At 40.1% G+C, this 22,414-nt stretch overlaps 1 long non-coding RNA gene across 1 annotated transcript in view; it reads left to right on the top strand.

Moving 5' to 3' along the window:
• The first annotated feature begins 278 nt into the window (after positions 1–278).
• LOC133498142 (uncharacterized) overlaps positions 279–22,414 on the top strand; it is a 79,382-nt gene continuing 57,246 nt past the window's right edge. The window contains exon 1 of the long non-coding RNA XR_009794215.1: positions 279–493. This is a non-coding gene — a long non-coding RNA (uncharacterized LOC133498142). The remainder of the gene's footprint in view (positions 494–22,414) is intronic.

The raw sequence follows: 22,414 nt of genomic DNA on the forward strand, positions 1-22,414 counted from the left end.
CGATATTTTAACGGCAGTTCATTTTCGTTCCGCAGTGTGCATGTTAACTTAGACTTCTGGAGAAAACCTGCGTCAACACACTAAAAACAAGCCTCCATATGTAGGGGGCTAAATGCCTTATTTGGCAACCGCAGCCGCCAACAGTCGCACAGCCGCACGCGTCATCAAAGACGACTCACAGCAGCACTTTGAGCAGAACCACTCCCTTTGCGTCCACAAATTCAAAATGGACTGAAAGAACAGCTAAATCATGTTTAAATATTTTGCACACTGAATATTCCATTTTGAGGAACGTCTTGTTTTCTACCTCACATTGTTTGTTCATTAAGGACTACAGTCCTGATTATTTTCATTTTATTAAAATTTTTCATTAAAGAGAAAAAAAAAGACGATTCAAGCAACAAGTTTTTCCAAATGGTGAAAGCTACAGCTGGCTGCTAGTGTGGACTCAATATGTGGCAACGTTGGAAAATGCTCGTACTGCATAGCTCGGGTAAGCAACAACTCGCAGCAACATTGGGGGGGACTAGTTAATTTTTGGAGTCGTGAACTTAGTTCAAAATTTTGAATTATTAACTATGAATGGAACTCTGAACTAGTTCCTGTAGAAAATGAATTTTGCGATTATGAGAAAAATCATTTGATTTTCAATAGTTGCAATATAGCCATCCATCTTCTGAGCCGCTTATCCTCACAAGGGTTGCGGGAGTGCTGGAGCCTATCCCAGCTGTCAATGTTCAGGAGGCAGGGTACACCCTGAACTGGTTGGCAGCCAATCGCAGGACACATGGAGACAGACAACAGTCACACTCACAATCACACCTCGGGGGAATTTAGAGTGTCCAATTAATGCTGCATGTTTTTGGATTGTGGGAGGAAACCAGAGTGTCCGGAGAAAACCCACGCACGCACGGGGAGAACATGCAAAGGCCACACAGGCGGGCGGGGATCTGAACTCTAATCCTCAGAACTGTGAGGGACAAGTTATAACCAGTCATCCACCTTGCCTCCTAAAGTACGATTGTGAGAATGAAGTACAGAGTACTTAAGGAAGGATTCCGTCGTTAACATTCAGGTTTTTTTTTTTTTTTTGGGTTATGTGGGCAATGATTGTGTTATACATTGTGCATTCAATATTTGAGTAGCAAAAGCAGTAAACTGCAACACTTTGCTGTAGTAATGCTGTGTTTTCAAACAGTGTCACGCATTGACCACACTTGAGGCTCACTTCATTTCAATCTTCTTGACTAGCGCCGAGTCGCGCTCCTGCTTAAAATGAAAAGCAAATATTAATATTAACTGGTGTTAGTGTGGAATGTGAAATATGGGAGGCTCTGGGAGGTGTTGTACATTCCTGGTTTAATGACACATTTATGCTTGTGTTTTTCTTCAGCCACATAAATGCCTCATTCAGCATTCAACCTCATTGTACACTTGGCGTCTGATTCGGTTTTTCCTGAGTGCAAAGTTCAAGTTTGAATTTGGATACACATAAATACGATATTAAACAAATATTGTCGTCACAAGGTTTTGCAATAGTGACGGCGTTTCCAATATTTATTAAATTTTTATTAGCGTAAGAAGATAGGCCAGAATTGCTTTACTAAATATAATATGAGAAATAGTAACTCACAATCCACCTATAACTAAGTCCAAAGAAAATACCTTTGCTAAAGGTCATGTGACAACTCAGTGACAACTTATCCGTTATGTTTTTCTGTTCAAAATAATTCATTCACTGACGCTAATCATTTTGTTTGGTTTATATTGCAAAAATAATATCTGTAATCCGCATGAATGCTAATACGGGAGGTCCTTGGTTTGAGTGACCTCACATATGACGTTTACTATGAATGGTGTGCAATGAACTAGTTTGTACACCAGCCTAACAGCGTGTCGTAAAAGTGGCATACTCACTTACCCTCGTAATTTATTGTTTTTCATTTGTTTTCTCTTCATGGCCTAGAAATGTTCTTTGTCTGTCATTATGATTTAACTAATGAGGTAGTGTACACTCCAGACGATTCTAACCCACAGTGGGAACAGAACTTCACTGTTAACAAAGGATCCTTGTCAAACTATTTTTTTTTTTGCCATCTAAACAATCTTAATTTATTTTAGTTTAGTTTTTTTTTAAACTGACATGAAACCATCCAACCATTCATCCATCCATTAATTTTCTTAGCTGCTGATCCTCACGAGGGTCACGGTGCGTGCTGGAGCCTATCCCAGATGTCATTGGGTATGAGGCGGGGTACACCATGAACTGGTTGCCAGCCAATCGCAGGGCACATCGAGATGAACAGCCGCATAAACACACCTAGGGGCAATTTAGAGTGTCCAATTAATGTTGCATGGAAACCGGAGTGCCCGGAGAAAATCCATGCAGGCACCGGGAGAACATGCAAACTCCACAAAAGCAGGTCCGGGATCGAACTCGGTACGTTGGAACTGTGAGGCCAATGCTTTCCAGCTGATTTACCTTGCCGCCTAATGAAAGTCCACCCTTTTAATATTCTGAACTTGAAATCAATGGCAGTTTGAACACCAAAGTCTTCTACGTTCTGTAAATAATGTAATTTGGGTTGTTCTGTCTCTGGAGCATTTGACTTTAGAGTTACAGGAGAGGCTTCGTTTATTCCAGAGTTCCGTTCCTATTATTTTCCTAGCATTGAAGTCCAGTTGTAACGTGCCCTTTGCCCCAGTCTATCACTAAACTACGTTACTGTCGTAATGAAGTCATGATTACAGTAAATCTGTCAAACAATCACAGGAAAAAAAGTAATTATGGCATGACATTAATATTTTTTTCAATGTGCCCCATTTGTAACCTCACAAATTTGAATATTGGTACTATTGTAAAACGAGGAGGCCCAAGAATTCATTTGTGTACTGTGTGAGGATGTAGTTCATAGGGGCTTTGAATTTTATTTTAATCTGGAAAGTGATCTTAAATTGTCATTGTATGTCACAAATTCCCATGATGACACTTTTAGTGGCACCAAGATTTTATTTTAGTTTTTACACAAAAGCAGGCCATATTTGTACAACTGACAGGGAATATATGCTGTGAGCTACAAAACTGTGCGGCCCAGTGCAAAGCTGATTAGTATTGAAGCATCTTTTATGAGATGAAGGGCGAGCGTGTGGTGTAATTTCAGTCCGATGGATGGCCCCTGCCATCACTGCGCCCGGTTCACATTAGGGGACCAATTATGGCACGAGGAGATGATAGAGTCTTTGTAAATATGAAATGGCTGCTCGGAGGTGACATTAATGGAGTTAACCCGGGAGCAGGGTGAGGCGGGGCGATTAAATTGGCATTCGACCATATTAACCAATTCGTCTGTGTTGCCATAGCAACACCTGATCGAAGCAAGATGAGCGCTGACCAACGGCATTGCTCTGGTCTTATGATATTTTTATCTTCTACTTCTTTCCATGACCGTTTTGTGCCTTAGTTTGCTGCACAGGTTTCAGTGTTGACAGGTGGAACCCACCACTAATTTTAAACTTAAATAAAATAAAACAAAAAAACTTGATTCTTCACTTTTCAACAAGCAATTTTCTCTGATTTTAAATAATTTGATTACATTTAATTTTAGCCAATCAGAAAGAGAATCAAAATCAGTTCAGGGCCCCTCCTGTCATAAAACTTTTATGAGTCAATCTAAACTAACATTTGAAAACATACATATCTTAAAATGGCTTATCGGTAACACTAGTAAAATTTAATAACACAAAGACAGTACTTTAAAAAGAGTCATTTATCTATCAGATGCGCCCTGTGAGACATTTTTATTGCAATAGCTTAAACAGAAGTTAATCACAGTTGTAACATTTTTTTAAGTTATTGTTTTTAACTTCAACTTTTGGAAAAAAAATGGTTTGTTTTATTTCAGTTAATGCCACAGGATTAACATCACTTCACTAAAGGAGAAAAATTGGAAAAAAGACCCTCTGATAAAGAAGCTCTGTTTTAAGAAAGAAAAAAGTGATGGCTACATCATGTGCAACATGTCGTCTTTTTGAACAAGTGCTCTACGAAAAGCACACTAAGACAAGCCTCGGCCTTGTAATCTTCTGACGTCTTGCAGGACATCTATTGGCATGACAGCTCAATTAAAAACAAAAACAAAAAATAAACAGCATTCCATGCTTGCTATACAGGAGAGGTCTTGATATTTGATGACACTTTGGGATTAGAGTCCATCTTTTTGAATAAGTGTCGCAAAAGCCACAATAATCAAACTCAAAACTATAAATAAAGTCCAAGGTTGTTCTTTTGATGGCTACTATATGGCTGAAGTCTTAAATCACCACAATTCTTACGTGACATTGTGTTGTCTTCCGTGGTGTCTTACTTATGGCTGGCAATTGGGTGAAACTAAATTTAGCTGACTTCATATTTTTTCCATAAATCAGTACTATTGGTGAGTCCCCACATTCGTGTGTTATTCTAAGAAATTATTAGCCATTAAGTGTTGAAAATGGCCGCTGTCTTTGACCGATGCAGTGTAAATACCTCAACATAAGTTTTTTTTTTTTTTTTTTAATCATGCTAACAATGCTAAAAGTGCTTTTGCCCCACTTCCCCCAGCAGGTGTGCCCCCCATGTTGAAAACCACTGCGTTTATGGTTGCTATATATCTGAGTTCTTGAGCTATTCTGACTTTCACTACGACATTGCCTTTTGAAAGGTGTGTCACAAAAAAGAAGTAAAGACAGCAAAACATACATTGTGGCCTTTAATGGTTGATGAATTAGAGTTATTGGTGATGTCACGTAGTGTAACTTTCTAACACAGTTCCATCTTTTGTTAAATTTTTTTTGTGGATAAAAGACAAAGTAAAAGCAAAATACAACATAAGCCTCACCCAGTACATTTGTAAAGGAAATGCCATTTGGTACATACATACGCCGTAGCGATGTCAAAGCCGCAAGTGCCCACATTGAAACACGAGATGTTTACAAAGAAAGACGGTACACAGAAAGTTCAACGCTAGCGCTGCGCTAACAGGGCCGGTTAAAAAAAAACATACTGGCAAAAATCACTGAGACACTGCAGTAACACGCCAGCACAGTGCTAACAGGGCCGTACCGGTAAAAGTCACTTCCTAGGCACATATATTCCACCGGTCTCACTCTTACCTGTTCCGCTCGAGTGCCCCCTTGCGGCCGTTCAGAAAAAATGCACAAATTAGCTCCATGACCGCATAAACCGCAGGGTTGAAAGTGTGTGAAAAAAGTCGCGGCTTATTGGCCGGAAATTAAGATATACGCCTAAAGGTACCTGTTTTAATGTTCCAAAATTCAGTATCGTCTGATAAACTGACACCATGCATCACAACTGTTCAGATGTATCTCGGGGTGATTTGTCTGAATTGTCGGGCCTCAGAAACACTACACTTTTCAGGTTCTATGTAGTGCAGTGCAAGTGCAGATGGAGCACAGGGAAAGGTGTGAGGTCTTTTAATTTGACTCCTCGGAGCACATGTTGCGCACCCTCAGCCTCAGAATGGCATTGAAATAGGGTGACATTTGTTTGTCGGCCAACCCCACATTTAATAGCATATTGGGCTTTACGCACACAGCCCTATAATGATCCATCATAGCGTGTGGACCACAGGGGCCAAGCCCTCAGCTCCACATAAATAAGCAGCAATTTGGCCATCTGCTCGGATTCTTTCCGTCTCCCCGGAGACCCCCATCTGCCTTTACATTATCAATTACAGTTCAAGCATGCTGCCCCCTCCCCATGCTTTCCTCGCCAACTCCTCAACCCTCTCAGCGCCCCTGAGAGTCAACACAACATCCCATTTTGAACACAACTACTTGTTTGTCTAAAATAAGACATCAACCTCTCACACTACGTTCAAACTGACCATCTAAAACTATACTGCAGGTACAACCAACTGTCTGGTTCTAATTTTATTGCTATTTGCTTGATTTATTTGACGGTACATTTCAAGTGACACATGAGATTTGGTTGGTTTCACTGACAGAACAATTAAAACAAAATGAATGCCCAAACGCACAAATCCATATTGCATGTAAATGACTCCACATGCCTTACTTAGCAATAACACATCAATAATACATATGATCTACGTTGGATACTGTATAGTTGTATTGCATTGGGTCCTCCCCCTCAGTGATTACTCCACAGCTTTTTGTAATGATGGATATGCCTGGAGTGTAGCATATTAACATCTTTAAGTGTCTATGCTTTTTTTGTAGTTTCCTTTAATGTGTTTGTGCAGACGTGGATGTGTATACGTCTCGAGTCGAGTACACTCTTTCAATTATGTCACCATCACATCAATGGGGTACATTATCTTTGTGTTTTGCTGCTTTGGCAGATATCCAATATGTATCAGATTTTTAGTCACCTCCTAGAACATGTCAACACCTGTGGTCACTTTGCTTCCAAGGCAAGCAAAGAGTCAAACAAAAGCCAAACTTTGCTTATTTCAGTGGAAAATAATACATTAGATTTATACAAACACTACTATTCATCATAGTATCCATCTGCCAGTCGATTACACCGTGAGCAATATGAAGGAATTTAGTTGGTGACACAACTCCTTCCAGAGAAGTGTGCTGTAGTATTTTCAAAACTTTTGAAGGCTTCCAGCCATTTCCTTTGCAGCCAATCCAATTATATGGTTGCAATCACATTGCAACTATATGGGGGGAAAATGCTAAACGTAACACAAATTATATATATTTTTTATTGCTCGTTATTTACAAATTATTTTTCCAAAAAGAATCCTGGTCTGAGCACCATGAATATATAACTTGCATGGCAGAAAATTGACATTTATTAACCAATAACAAATCCACTATACTGTAATATTTAGTCATGATACAATCTTTGTCTTTAGACTTGCTGAAGCAGTGTAAGGTTCATATCTCTTACTTTAGTTTTGTGCACCTTCTCCAAGTACCGACAAAAAATTGTTTGCTTGTGATCCCACAGCTCAACATTAAGTACAAGTAGGACAGGGCATCTTGGATACTGCATTCCAAGCATCTGCTCTGACCTATATCTCTTTCTCCCAAGAAGTAAACTCTCCAGGAATTATCAGGAAACTGGCTCATGTGACATTAAATACATAGCATTGGCTTAAGTGTTTTAGCATTTGATCTTTCTAACGATAGCCTCCAACTCCACCTTGTTGCGGATGATCCTGCAAGTTTGTTCCTCCGAGGAAATGCTAAGGGATGAGATTTCCAGGAAAAGAGGTGATGCTCTTGTGGGTGGGGAGCAGAGTGTGGAGCACAGGTATGTGTGGGAAGAGGACCCTTGTCAAGCACCCCACGCTTCATTAATATGCTCTTTTGATGGGTTCATAAGCAGTTCAGCAGCAGCCAGAAGGCAATGCACTTTACAAGGCTTCTTGAGCCGACGAAGCCAATAATCCGACTTTCAGGAATGAGAGTCTTTCCTCTCGCGATCAATCCCGTATCGAAAACATCAAATAGACTCTATGGAACAGCCCTCCTCTTACAAAATAATCACTTACTAGATCGTATTAGACAAGTAAGCAAAGGTGTCATCACCTTTGGGATCAGAGGATGGATGGATTTTCCTCAAATGGCAGAATATTTTCCTGTAGTGTAAGCCAATGGTTGTGAGCGCGGGACTTATTGATAAGGTGGCGCGCTCGGGAGAAGCAATTCGCAGAGGTGCTCTTTCATGTTGTCTGTGTACAAGAACAAAGCAAGGATTAAGAGTGGGCCTTTCACCCACAACGCAGGAAGAGTATTTTCATCATTTCTTCAAACTCCCCCTGGGAAGATGCTCCTGTCGCCTTTGGCAGGTGGTACCATCCCCCTAATTTGAAGCGCTTGCCTGGCACCCGAGTGTGGGAAATTCACACCCCCTCTTCGGCAATTGGCAACTGTTGTAATATGCCCATTTAGACTGACATGTACAAAGCATAGAAGTTAACTTAGTTGAGACGCCGATAGAATAAACATTTTCTGAAGGCTTGCTCAGATTCCCAAATGCATGGAAATCTCTTTCCGCATTTCATTGATACACAGACACAAGACTTTTATGCAAAGAATATTATTTTCTCAGTGTAGTTCTTTCATAGGAAATCAAGAAAATGTGAAAAATACTACATATTTATGTCTTTTTCCCCACATCTTCCTGTCCTCAGCTATGCATTGTAGCATTTCCTACACAGTTTGAGATCCATACATCCATCCATTTTCCACACTGCTTATCCTCACTTGGGTCACGAGCGGGCAGGAGTTTGTTCTCGCTGGCTCTGGGCGAGAGGCGGGCTGCACCCTGAATTGGTCGCCAGAAAATCTTTAACAGTTTTTTGAATGTATTTTTTACCCATCATTACAACCGGAAAGGAACATTTTGAATGTTGAAGACACTGTGCTTAATATCTTTAATTGAGGATCAGGTGTGTGAATGATATACTGTAAATATATGAACTTAAAACACAGCAGGCAGCACTTTAGGAGGTTGTTTTGTTACCTTCTCTAACCTTCCCGCAGGACGAAAAAAAAAAGAAAAAAAAAACCATTCTTCTTTGTTGAATTCAATCCAGGTATCCTTGCGATTAATTACAACTGAATAAATAATGTGCGCTGGTCTTATTTAACAGGTTTTATTCTGGAGACACTGAGGGCCATTTATTACTGAGGTCAATGTGAGAGGGCGAGATAAGCAAGCGTTTCATTGATGATGGGCCAAACAAATAGAACACCAATTAAACCACAAGACAATCGCAACATAAATCACAACTTGAGAGAGAAACTATTGATCAGTCCTTTAACACAAGCTACTTATAAAGATGTTAAAGTAAATATGAAAGAAATAGAACATTTTTCTAACGTTGTTTTTGAGTGTCTGGGGAAGCAGGTGAAGTCTGCCCTTATTACGAATGTCAGAGATTCAATTAAGCAGAAGAGAGGCAAATTATCTGAATGAACTAATGATTAATCCGGCAGGTCTATTTACTAATGTACCAGAATGCATTAGAGGCATAAGTTAATGGGGACAGGACATCAATTCAAATACAAATGAACCACATTTGCATCTGATGCTTATTGACCGGTGTAACAAAACGAATTACAAAAGGTAATCTACTTATAAACCTTGGGAGATGGATGAAACATGATTGCCGACATATCTGCTATCTTCTCGAGGAGTTGCCTGGAGAAATGACGATGTCAATACAAACATATCGAACGCTTTGTTGTCAAAATAAAACATCTGTTCAAATTATGACGGGAGTCAAGGATCAGTTAAGGTGATTTCCTGTCAGCTTTTAAGGACTCTGACTGTGGGGGGAAATGAGTGTGATGTGCTTTTTGTAACCCGTGTTTTCACGCTCTGGTCATTCAAACTAATATCCAAGGATGGGTCAGACTGTTTCATACAAACGCCCAAAGGATGTCGGAATTTAACAGAATTTAGATCACCTATGACATTTGAATAAAAAGCTGTAAAGAGTAAAAGTGTGGCGATGACCGTAAAACAGGAACTCACTCATAACTTGTAACAGGAGTCACAAAAACATCTGAAGGACCCATGCCCAGGAATGTATAGAAAGTCAGCCATTTTGTTTTAAAAGAGCCAATTTGGGTGAATTTCAGGGCTTGTACTCTTACTTGGGGCGTCACCCCAATGAGCACTGCTAAACTGCGAGCCTGTTTGGTTGACGGTATCTAATGTGCATGTACAATAGCATCCAATTTTAGCATTTTGAGGATTCACCATGAAAAAAGGGGCCACCAAGGCCCATTCATTGCTGCTTACAGCTTTAATCTATTGCTCTCGGTTTAACTATGGTTATTCTTTCAACAAATGCCTTTTGAGGGGCCTCAACATGGAACCCATTGCCCCCCCCCCTTTTTTTTATTGCAAGCAAGTGTATCCTGTTGAAAATGTATGCACAATGGAACCTCAGAGTTCAAATGACTCGATGGTCGTTCAAATCGGACTTGGACCAAAAAAAAAACCACGTTAAAAAATGCCTTGGCGTTCGACCCAATTCTCAGTATCATTAAGTACAAAAATGGGATGCGTTTTGTCACGGCTTTTGCTAACTAGTATCGTATGCCTAAATCAAATATTGTGACCATCCTAGAGAATAAAAATGTAATTAAAGGCAGATAACATTGCCAAAGGAGTGACTAGTATTACAAAGCAAAGGCCAAAGATATTAGAAAAAATGGATATGTGACTGGAGAATTACCTTGTAAAATCGTCGATGGACTTCATTCTTCCCTTTTGTTTCCCTCTGATACCATCACAATGTGACCAAAAAAAGTAAACGATAAACATACAACATTTCTTTTGGTTTATGCATTTTTTCAAAGTATTTAAAATCAGGGATCACATATTTTTATATAAATAGAAATTAAAATGGGATTTTACTATTTGAAGGTTGAGAACGGATTAAACTCTGACATTATTTCCTATGAAAAAAAAAATGTTTCAGAGGTTGAACAAATCACAAGAACAAATTAAGTATTAAGTTGGAACTCCGAGGTTCCACTGTATTTTAGGAGTCCTAGACTCATCACACCACCAAAACTCTATCGATAGCACCCCATAAAAACCTTTGGGGAAAAAAAATGTCCTTTTGGCACCAGTCTTACCAATCAGCACAGGATTGGGTGGACATATCAATCATAATGATCCTTGGCCAGAATTGAACAGGTCAGTAGTCGTTTTGGTTTGAAGGACCCATTTTGGGTGAATTCCAGAGTTTGTACACTTGAAGTACAAGTAAGTTAAAGTGATTCAAATGAGCCCCATTTAGAAGCATGTGTGAAAGACAGATGGGCAACACTAAATAGTATGTATAGTATATATAGTAAGCATGGAGCATGCTGTCAAAGTTCATTTTTCATTCATCTAACATTAGTTCTGATCAGAATAAGTGAAGGAATGGACTGTGTTCCACGTTTGGAGGTTTGCATGTTTGTTGTTTTCATCGACTAGCATAATATGACAAATGTAAAGCAGTTAGTGTAGTTGCAGGAAGGGAAGCAGGCCATTGCTTCATTGGTTAGCACGATCAGGGACGCATCATCATGCCTTTACGTCGCCATCTTCAGAGATGAATCAATTAAAACAATGTATGCATGACCCGTGCTGGAACTGCACAGAACTACCAGTGCGACTTCTTATGAATTTCTTTAGGACTGAATGAGTGCAAATAATGTTTTTCAAACAGTCCACCACGCCGGTGATTCATTGGGCGCATGAGGTGTCCATCTTTAATGCGTCGCAATACACCGTTTGTGGCTGTTTTGGAGTTTTGAGATGTGCCTTGAATAAATTGGAGTGGGAGACATGACTGGGAATACCAATCTGATATGAGAGTAGACTTCCCAGTTGTGCACTGTGAATTGTCTGAACTATTTGTTCATTTAAAGTAGGTTGCTCCCTGCACGGAAAACTGAGTGAATAGTATGTTTAAAAAAAAAAGTCTCCTTTTAAAAACCCAAAACATTATGTGTCCATTCCTGTTCATTTACACCAATACATCTACAGAGCAAGGGTCGTCAATTGAAATGCTTGTAAGGCATTCTTAAACCTGATTCCCATCAGAAGTACTGAATATTGAATGAGTAATTGCAAAACCGAGTACAGGGGGTCCTCTGTTTATGACGTACAATGCTTGTCACGCACCATAAAATGTCACACTTAGTCATATTGTGCATTTTTCATTTGCTTGTTTGTGTATTTTAAACAGGAATGAGGAATTTCTAATGGAATTTCCCTTTTATTGCCCAAATTTCAAGTCAGAAAGGATTTCAGCATAAAATGAAAAAACCAACAAATGTTTTGGTGATAATTACTTGTGTTTTTACTTTAGGGCAGCTTTGGCAAGGACCTTATATGAGGTGCTGGCCCATTACTTTATTTTCCGCACCATAAAGCGCAACAGATTATAAAGTGTAGTCTCAATTACAGGGTCTATTTCTGTGCTTAACACGTACATATTACGCACCGTATGATACGGGGCATGCACGTGGAAAAGTACAGAGAAAGAGCTACATTGTGTCTTCATAGACCAAGAGAAAGCCTATGACAGAGTACCAAGAGAGGAACTGTGGTACTGCATGCGCAGGTCTGGTGTGGTGGAGAAATATGTTAGAACAGTACAGGGCATGTATGAGGGCAGCAGAACAGTGGTGAGATGTGCCGTAGGTGTGTCAGAAGAATTTAAGGTGGAGGTGAGAGTGCATCAGGGTTCCGCCCTGAGCCCCTTCCTGTTTGCGATAGTAATGGATGCATGAATGTGAGAGGGGGAGGAGGAAGAGTGAATCTCCACGGAGAAGAGATAGCAAGGGTGGACGACTTCAAATTCTTGGGGTCAACAATACAAAGCAATGGAGAGTGTGGTCAGGAAGTGAAGAAACGGGTCCAAGCGGGGTGGAACACTTGGCAGAAGGTGTCTGATGTTCTATGTGACAGAAGAGTCTCCGTTAGGATGAAGGGCAAACAGTTTATAAACAGTTGTGAGGCCGGCCATGATGTACGGATTAGAGACGGTGGCACTGAAGAAACAACAGGAAGCAGAAATGGAGTTCACAGAAATGAAGATGCTGAGGTTCTCGCTTGGTATGAACGGGTTGGATAGGATTAGAAATGAACTCATTAGAGGGAAAGGCAAAGTTGGATGTTTTGGAGACAAGGTTCAAAAGAGCAAACTTCGATGGTTTGGACATGGATGTTGTGAGGGAGGACATGAGGACAGTGAGTGTTAGAGAGGAAGATGCATGAGATAGGCTTAGATGAAAAAGATGACACGCTGTGGCGACCCCTAACAGGACAAGCTGAAAGGAAAAGAAAATGATGATAGGGGGCATGCTAAAACGTACGGTATACAAAAAAAAAAGCTAATGGACGCAAAACTGAGTATAATCAGTGTAACCATACCGTCGCAAAAGTTTTTAATCAATATTTTCTTTGTAAACCACTGGCAATTGCTGCACCATCGCAGTCCTTGTGCAGATGGAGAGATGAGGCCGTTTCATGAATGTTTGATCTTCATATCTTGTGCTATTGTTATTGCTTTCAGTCGAATGGTGGGTGTAGAGATGCTTTTCCCAGCTGTTCTTAGTTCAGTAATCCATTGTTGTATTTGGTCTTCTCGTTGGTCTTCTAACTGTGGCCACTTTGCTTTGTTCTCGCGGAAACTCTGTTGTCTTCTTAACTTGGCACAGTTCATTTTCCTGGTTCCTCCACTTCAGAACCATAGATTCATTGATCTTAAATTCTTTCACGGCTGCTCTATTAGCATTTACAACCGAGTGCGCAACTGGTAGTCTATAGTTTGAATTGTGCCTCGTAAGCATGCTTATGATGCTCTTTTCGGGGCTCTTTAGACAAACAAATGTTGTTTTGCAGCATATCAGTCTAGTTACCAGAGGTGTGGCGGAGGAAAGTTGATGTACTGTCATATTATGTAATGTTGTTTGATTGGTTTATCGCTGCCAGCGTAGGTACTTTATGTATTATACAATGTTGTCTGATTGGTTTATCTGTGCCAGCGTACGTAATATCGTATTACGTCCCTGTGCCAGCAGAGAACATTTTTACAGATTTTGGATCTCAATGTACACATAAAGCGCCCCGGATTAAAAGGCGTACTGTAAATTTTTAAGAAAATTTAAAGGCTTTAAAGTGTGCCTTTTACTGTGGAAAATATAATATTATTATTTGTTAAGCATTGTATGTCAACAAGACTATCAGAGCAAAATAAAGTACTTTACAGTAATTACCCAGATAGCAACACTTTTTAGCAAGTATTCCTGATTTCTGGCCACTCTCTGAAGCACCTAAAAATGGCACTAGATGCCAGGCTGTCTAAATAAGAAAGTATTCCAGTTGTTGTCGAATAGGTACACTATTTTCCCAATACACGTAGTATTTGCATACCAGCCTTGACTCACATCGGATCATCCCATTCTAAATTAATATAGTTTAATATGATGCTCGTCTACCGTTTGCAGCTATAACAGCTTTAACTTTGGTGGGAAGGCTTTCAACATGGTTTAGATGTGAGTTTATGGGGATTTACCCCCCTTCTTCCAGGAGCATATTTTTGAGGTGGCACACTGATCTTGGACGAGGAGATCTGGCTCAGTGTCCACTTAAAATCAAACCAAAGTTGTTCTATTGGGTTGTGTATAAATTTGAGTGGCCTGCACAATCCTGACCTCAACCCTATGAGACCCTTTAGGATTAATTAGAGCAGAGACTGAGAGCCAGGCCTTCTTGTCCAGCAACAGTGTATAACCTCATGCCTTGAAAAATGATCATAAACATCCATAAACATACACCTCACCCTTGTAGAAAGCCTTTCGAGAAGAGTTTAAGATGTTATGATTGCAGAGGGTGGACCGATATCATATGACACCTGATTGATTAAGGATGGGATCTCACTTAAATTCCTTTTTGATTTTAGGCAGTTTAGCCCTGGCAATATAGTGTATGGTAAATTGAAGTGCTCAACCTCAACTGAGAGACAACCTCTGTTTATCGGGGAGAAGCTAGTTTAGCCTGGATTATTAGTGGAAGTTATGGAGTGTCTTTGCCACATGCACGTGAAATTTCAGTGCATTTTTTAAAAATCAAATCCTCTGTAATCCATTTATTTTTCAGGGTACTGTTTTTGAATTGACAGGATCTTTTGTGGTCAGAGTACAATATGTGGTATATTCATATACTATATATATGTATATTGTAAACGATTAAAGGAGGCAATACGAATCCCCTTATTTTATTTATTATTATTTCTTCAGTAACAGGGTTTGTTACATAGATGTTTGTAAGATCTGTGAAGAGACCAAACACAAAGATTCCGGCTCATTGGAAAACCGCATCAGTCTTTAAGGTGAGTTATTTGCCGGAGCATCTGATCGATCACCTCCCCACTGTGATTTGTGTGCTTTGCGGCAATTTCATTTTCCGGTGCCTCAGAGAAGTTATCTAAATGGATTGCACAATCAACCGCTGTGCCCTGTAACCATAAGGAAAATAATTATTCTGTGTTCCGATGTTTGACAGGAAAAATTAGCAACAATCACCAAGAGAGGAGGTGTTTTTCTTTTTCTCATCCCCCTCTTCTCCTTACTTTCATTTCACCAAATGCCTGCAGCAGTAACGGTTGTGCACAAGACTCGTATTGATTTTAAAACCATTTGACAAAGAATAAATAAGACTAGAGAGGAGGGAGGCCTTCGCCATGAGCTTTTTGATCAATCAACATGTCGCAGCTGGAACTAAATTCAATTCTTATTTATCAAAATACCCCCCGCATCCTCATTTAGAATGCTACACGACTGCGCTCTGCAGAGGCTCTTAACGGGCCTTTGAGCTGCGAGCATCACTGTCAACGCTATGGATTTCTTGACAGGAATACTTTGTTGTGAAATCCTTATCACGTGCATTAGAATTGCATGAGGTCGGGCATTCACACAGATGTGAGATAAATTAAGGCCAGGAGCCAGCGACGAGCGGCCCCCGTGGGGCTCTGGAAATTTGGGAGGTTCGCAAGACAAGTAGCTGGCTACTCAATGCGAGTATGCGGGAGGAGCTTGGTTTATGACTGAAGGTACACCACTACTTCAACTATTACTACTATTTTAAGACAATAAACTACTATACATTTTTGGCAGGAGGGGGGCGCCTATGAATCTCCTCAATTCTTCTATTTTAGGTTTACTTGGGCCATCAAAGGACATCTACTCACTAGCTGGGCAATGTTAAAAAAATTATTTTTAAGTTTCGTCACTTGGTGTAGGTGCACCATGGACTTAAATTTTGATAACTTGCATTTAAACAGGGACTATATTTTTGAAAAATCTTGCCCCAAACCCAGTTTCACTAAGCAACATGACAATTTGTTAGCCATGTCTATCATCATAAGTAGGCCCACAAATTGGCAGCGATAAATTGCAAATAATTTTAGTTTTGATCAAAGTTGTTTATTTTTCACAATAAAAAATTCTCCATCTGTCTAATACGCACAGCTGAAATTTGGTTGCAGTCAGACAATCTCTCAAGGTCAAGTCCACCTTTTAAGGAGTCCTGGAAATGACTGAACTGAGCAAAAAACGGCCAATTCGAATAAAAAATGGGAGACTTCTTCTCTTTGCAGACTTGGGTTTCTCCAACATTTCTTATGGGTCTACTTGTAATAGACATGGCTGCCAAATCTCGAGTTTAAATTTGCCAAATAAATCATGCTGCAGGGGGCTGAATTTAAAAAAGATTCTCGGCAGGGGGTGCGATGAGTCAATTATTGGCAATATTAATGACTAAGAATCGAAGCAATTTCAAGAGAGCCTTTGCACCGCACGCTAGGGCCGTAATTACATCTCGCATTTGCACAAAAGGCAATGACGTGCGCTGTAAGACGCTTGTTTGATGTTTATGTTGAACACACTGCCGTGTCCACAGCCACAGATGGCCTGCTATTTCTTTGCATCCCCCTCAGATCAGCTGCACACCCTGTAATTTATGACGGCGTCAGCGTATGTTCAGAGATCAGCGGTCACGATCCAAGGCAGTCATTTCATGACAATACGTCGTGATAATCAACCGAGACCCCGGAACACTTTGGTTCAAAACACGGCTGATGAGCAAATCCATTTTCAATCATGGGGCACCAAGTACGATCCAACCTTTCTTGACTTGTCTTGTTGTGGAGGCGAAATACAACAGAGGTCATCATTTTAGCGCAGGAAGAGCACGCCTCCTCATCCACCTCTGCTCAAACACCCTAATGATTGCTTGTTTAGTGCACATGCTATTGTACAGTTCAGAAACATGTGATCATTTTAGCAATAGAATGAATGACTAACAAACCAACGTGGATGTTTGGACACATTCACCTCCACACAATAAGGTATTAAAAGGGCAAACATAAAGCTTAATTTCCTATCAAACATGAATCAGTTATTTGTGTAATTACGATAGAGGTTCTCCTGATTATAATTGTAGGTTATTGCTGTGGAATCTTGAAGATAATTCCAGCCCCAGAGTAGTAGAACGATGATATAAAGACAAATAATCGCTTTACACACCTTTACTGTTCTCCAATGTGGTTCATGTAAAAATGACACGTGCATTTGTCATTTTATACTAAATTAAGAGCTTAAAATAAGTGAGTGGCTCTTTGTCGCTGCCCTGGCAACCTCTCGATAATTTCGGGTACTTGTCTGTAATACATTTTGGTGGACTGAACAAAATTTTGTGTTCATGTTTGCGTTGTTGATTGCATGTTTGTTTTTAACACAAAAAAAAACAAACATGGACTTCTTCAGCTTTCAACCTTCTGTGCTTGTATTCTGTTCATATTCTCAAAGATTAATATTGGATGAGCAGACTGTTGTTTTATAACTAGTGTGGAAATTTGTAAAATATTTGTTCCATATCTAAACATAAACGGAAACATCAGAAATAGAAAAGCGTTGTTATGTTATGAATTATTATTACGGTATTATTATTGTTTTTGGTTTTTTTTTTACAGGTAGATGCCCTATGATTGGCTGGTGACAAAATAATCACACAAAACTTAGGAAAATAACCTGTAACGAAATAAGAAAGGGAAATAGTCATCATTTGACATGCATAAACATTTTTTTTTCAAGAAAGTTATTTTCTCATGAGGAAAAAAAAGCAAATCTGAGAAGAATCCACCCCCACCCCCCCAAAAAAAAGAACACATATACGTAATTGTGCCGCATGAATGTCCAAATTTTCACACTTATGGTACCTAAACACAGTAGTCTAATGTTCTGACCCACCGGATGTGTTTTGGGTGTTTGTGGCGTGATTACAGAAAGATGCAAATCTGTAGATGCTGTGGATGACGCGGGCATTTGCAAATTCGCCTCCTTTGCCCGAACGCTCAAAGTTGGTACAGCTGAACTTGTCTGGGAAGTAATGTTGTCGGCAGCTTGTGGAGGGGAAGCACCGTGTCAAGTTCACAGCACTGATGAAGCGTGTCCACGTTCAACGTGTCCAAATGTGTCATGCGACCAACTACAACCAAACTGGAAAATCTTAGCTAAGAGAGTAATTAGAAAAAAAAGGAAAAAGATAAATGGAGGCTTATTCATGTGACAAAATTGAAATGCTTGGCGATTAACAGTTTGCAATGCAGTAAGAGCAGTGTTTTGACAGCGTAGATTTGGATTAAATCCATTTTGAGTGGGTCATTTGCCACAAAGGAAACTCCTTCAAACAGGATTGGGAGGGGGGGACCATTACTGTATTATGAATTAAACATGTGATGAATGAAGTGTTTAATGTCATTAATGTCCCTTTCTTTTCATGAGCCCATTCTCCCCTCCTATCAAGAATATTTGCATTGAGCCAAAGAGGCGATGCTGTGTCAGTGTCAAACGGAGCGTTTGTAATGTTGCTGAGCGCCGTTTGTTTCGCATATTTTCAGCGATGCATTAGTGTCAGGAAGTGTTGTTTCCATTTCTCAGACACGAGCAGGAGGCCTGACAACCTGGGTGCATGTGTAAATACAAGCGAAAACACTTAACTATGACATCATCCGTGCCGGGTTATTACTTTCCCTTTTTAAAAGGAATTATGTCTTTGAGTATGATTCCTCTCTGGCCTACTGTTGCTATATTCAAAACCATTCATGAGGAAGACTGATTTATTTTGGAGAAACAAAAAGGGAAAAAATATGATTGATTAGGGAGCTGAAACCAAGAGCGATGCAATTCTGGATGCTGCCATGTTTTACTCCACAGTCTCCACTTGGCTGTGGCCACAGGTTTCCCAGTGGCTCTCTTAAATAAAATTGCTGTTTTTTCATTTCTTACTTTTGTGGGTATACTGCTAAAAATGACAAAATTATAAAATCATCAGTACATCATTTTTTGTTTTAAATCCTGCCACTGTGACTTCACTCTGCATGGTGCTCTCTTATGGTCCCAAGTCTCCACTTGGCTGTAGTAATCTGGTTTCCTGCTGACCCCAATCACCTTGGGAATAAAATTACGGTATCTTTTTAGCATTTGAAGTTAAGTGACTACAAATGAAAAAATCATAATGGCTATCCTGGAACCCATCCTAGCCTACCGTGCGTGAGATGTGGGCAGCCAATCACAGGCCACATACTGTATAAGCAAACAACCATTCGCACGCACATTCAGTCTTCAGTTAGTCTACCATGCATGTTTTTGGGATACGGGAGGAAACCACAATACTGACAAAAAAACCCATGCAGGCACAGAGAGAACATGCAAATTCCACACATGGGAGGCCAGATTTAAAGCTGGCTGGGTCCTTAGATGTGCTAACCAGTCGGCCATGACACAATGAAACATGCATAGTTAAGTTAGTTTACTCTGTTACCGAACCTTGGCTCCACTTTCTTAAATATCACAATCTCTACTTGGGTGTAGCAGTCAATTGTCTTGCTTTCCTCAAATACATTTGCTGTCAAAGTAGGTTTTGGCTGACAACTGGTTAGAGCGTTGACCACACAGTTCTGAGAACCGGGGTTCAAATCCCAGCCCTGCCTGTGTGGAGTTTGCATGATCTCCCCATGCCTGGGTGGGTTTTCTCCGGGCACTCCATTTTCCTCCCACTTCCCAAAAACATGCATTCATTGAAAATTGCCCTTAGGTGTGATTGTGAGTGCGATTGTTGTCCGTCTCTTTGTGCCCTGGAAATGGTTGGCAACCAGTCCAAGGTGCAAGTGTTCAATTTTCTCACTGAACTAATGCTCCTCTTAAATGAAATGGTGTGTCATTGTAGAATTTGAGGATAAGCAGCATGCTCACATTGAGTTACTCTGTTGCTGTGCCATATATCTCCGAGCGCTTCACTCCTTTACTGCACTTTATAGTTTCCACAAGAATACGTTTTCTCACCGCCCTGTTGAATGAAATCACCAGGTCTCCATTCTTCTTAGGATACGTGGGTAGAAATACCAAAATCAAACTAACATGTTTAACTCTGTTCCTGCACTACAGTGTATTATTTTAAACCATCTCCACTTGGCCACAGTGGGGACGATATACAGCTATAAATATAAAAATCAAACACACATGCCCGCGTTAGTTTGGCCTGGTGCTGTGCATTAGCTTTGGATGTTATGTCCACAGTCTCCGTTTGACTGCTGCAATTATATATAAAATCACTCAAAAGGTGTTACTTGCTTCCTTTCTTTTGGGCATATGAGGGCAATGAAGAGAGGTATCTGAACACAAGTCGATAAAAACCACAACCACATTCAGTGAACCTATATCCGTTTTTAATCTATAGATAAATAAATCCTGATTGAAGACCGGCTTGGGCATTGAAGCAAAGAATCACTTCTTGGCAACACGGCTTGTGTCTTAGTCAAAAGTTGATTAACTTCAAAGCCATTAAGAGCGACTGGAAATAGTTGAGCTTGGCGGGCACCCGAGAGGGCCTCGGATCCCGACAGTCTGACATCATGTTTTATGCTGTTTATTTCTCTTTTAATCCATTCAAAAACAAAGACAAGAGACCTCAGGTTGGGTAAGTGGCTGAGTTTGAGTTTATAAAAACACATGGGCCTTTAACAGCCTTTTACAAGTCACTTGGAGTGGCACGACTAGTTTCAAATTTTAATGAGTTTTTTGTAGTTGAAGTTGAGGATGTGGCATGACTTGAAGTCTGGGAGAGTGTTTGTCGGACAAAGCAAAATGTAAACCTGAGTCGACCATAGTGCAAACAAAGAAACCATGTTCTAAACCTGTGTGTCACATGATTTAAATCGTGTATATCTACATTCTTGTTAAGCAATTTAGGGAATACTTTGTGAAGCCTCCATTGTCGAACATTATTCATTGACACGGTTATACCTGCAGTTTGGAAACCATTTTCCCCATTGGATATATTGAACACAGCACCGAGTGGTTTGCATGTCTGCCTTACAGTTAGGAGGTCCGGGATTTGAATCTCAGTTCCGGCCTTCTTGACGTGGAGATTGCATATTCTCCCTGTATTTGTTGAACCTGACATTCCAAAAACGTGTGTTAAATTCAGTGCAAAATATAAATTGTACATAAGTGATAATGTGAGTGTAGAAATGATTTTCTCTATCTCAGGCTTCGTCAGTTTATGACCTGTGCCCCTACAGCACTAACGGTTGTACGTAAATGTGCATGCATTCTGTCGAACTATGCTTTAAGGTTTTGGTGTGTGTGAAGACAATGATTTATCAATTCATCATTAATTATTTACCCATGATTTCTGTCATGTTATAATGTTGGTGTGAGCTGATATTTTTATGATACTTGCTAAACAGTGCACACGTGTTGAGAGTAAATGAGCAATTCAAGATAACCAAATCATGTGTGTGAAGCCAAATTATTTTGTATCATTTGCTGCATTCATGAAGCTATTTTTTTCCCCTAAAATTAAAAGTGATACTCTACTGTAAGTCTAAATTCTTACTTACCTTTATAGGATACTCAAAGTCATAATGTTTGCTTAAAAATCTGTTATAGTCTATCCAAAGCTATTGCCTGACTAAATTATGGTCCTCCCCTGAGTTCATCATAGTTGCTTTGCACCAAAATGCCACCAGTACGAGCCAACGCCATAATTTATACAGTTTTCATAGGTGAGTTTTTCAGCAAATAACAGCGGATAGGTCCTCCACCCCCCAAAAAATCTGTGAATAGAGAGATCCTTGAATCCGGAATCATAAATGTGCAGGGTTCATTGTACGAGGTTTGGTGCTTTTATTAGGAAACCTCATGACATGCGGAACCTCATGACATCTTTTCAAGTCAAACCTAGTGACTAAATCAAGAAGATATTCTTTGTTCAATTAGCACAGTTGATTAATCATTTGGAGGCTATCGATTATCCTTGGGGGTGTGCTGTCAGCTTCCTCATTATTCCCCTCGTAAGTAGCGGAGTGCTTCGCCAAGATGCGCGGTGACGAGTCGATGATGCGTACCTCTTAGCGGCCTGACATTTTCATCCATCACGCACATTTTGGATCTCTCAATCTGCTTGCCGCTCCATCATCGCACCGCCACTGTAACTCGCGGCCAGGGAGTTTCCATTAATGAAAAAATAACATATCACAGCAATACAAATGGGCTCTGGGAGAAGTGAGAGCACTTCAGAAAACGCTCAGATAATTAGAATGTCCGGCAGCAGATTGATGGATGCCCTATAATTACCTTTGTGTTATTATTTCAGGGCCAGACAAAAAAAAAAAAATGGAAGGGAAAAAGCTCACCTTCATTAATCTCATTAATGTGTGGAATTAATATCATTTTATCAGACATTCCAGAGCTGCTGGTGGGGCCTGCTTCTTGAGTCATGATTCAGCGCTGTCAGCACGAGGGGCATCAATCTAAGTCGCAGGAAAGCGTAACTACAAATATGGACACTATGGTG

The sequence above is a fragment of the Syngnathoides biaculeatus genome, chromosome 3 (assembly GCF_019802595.1).
Source record: "Syngnathoides biaculeatus isolate LvHL_M chromosome 3, ASM1980259v1, whole genome shotgun sequence".
Taxonomy (NCBI): Eukaryota; Metazoa; Chordata; class Actinopteri; order Syngnathiformes; family Syngnathidae; genus Syngnathoides; species Syngnathoides biaculeatus.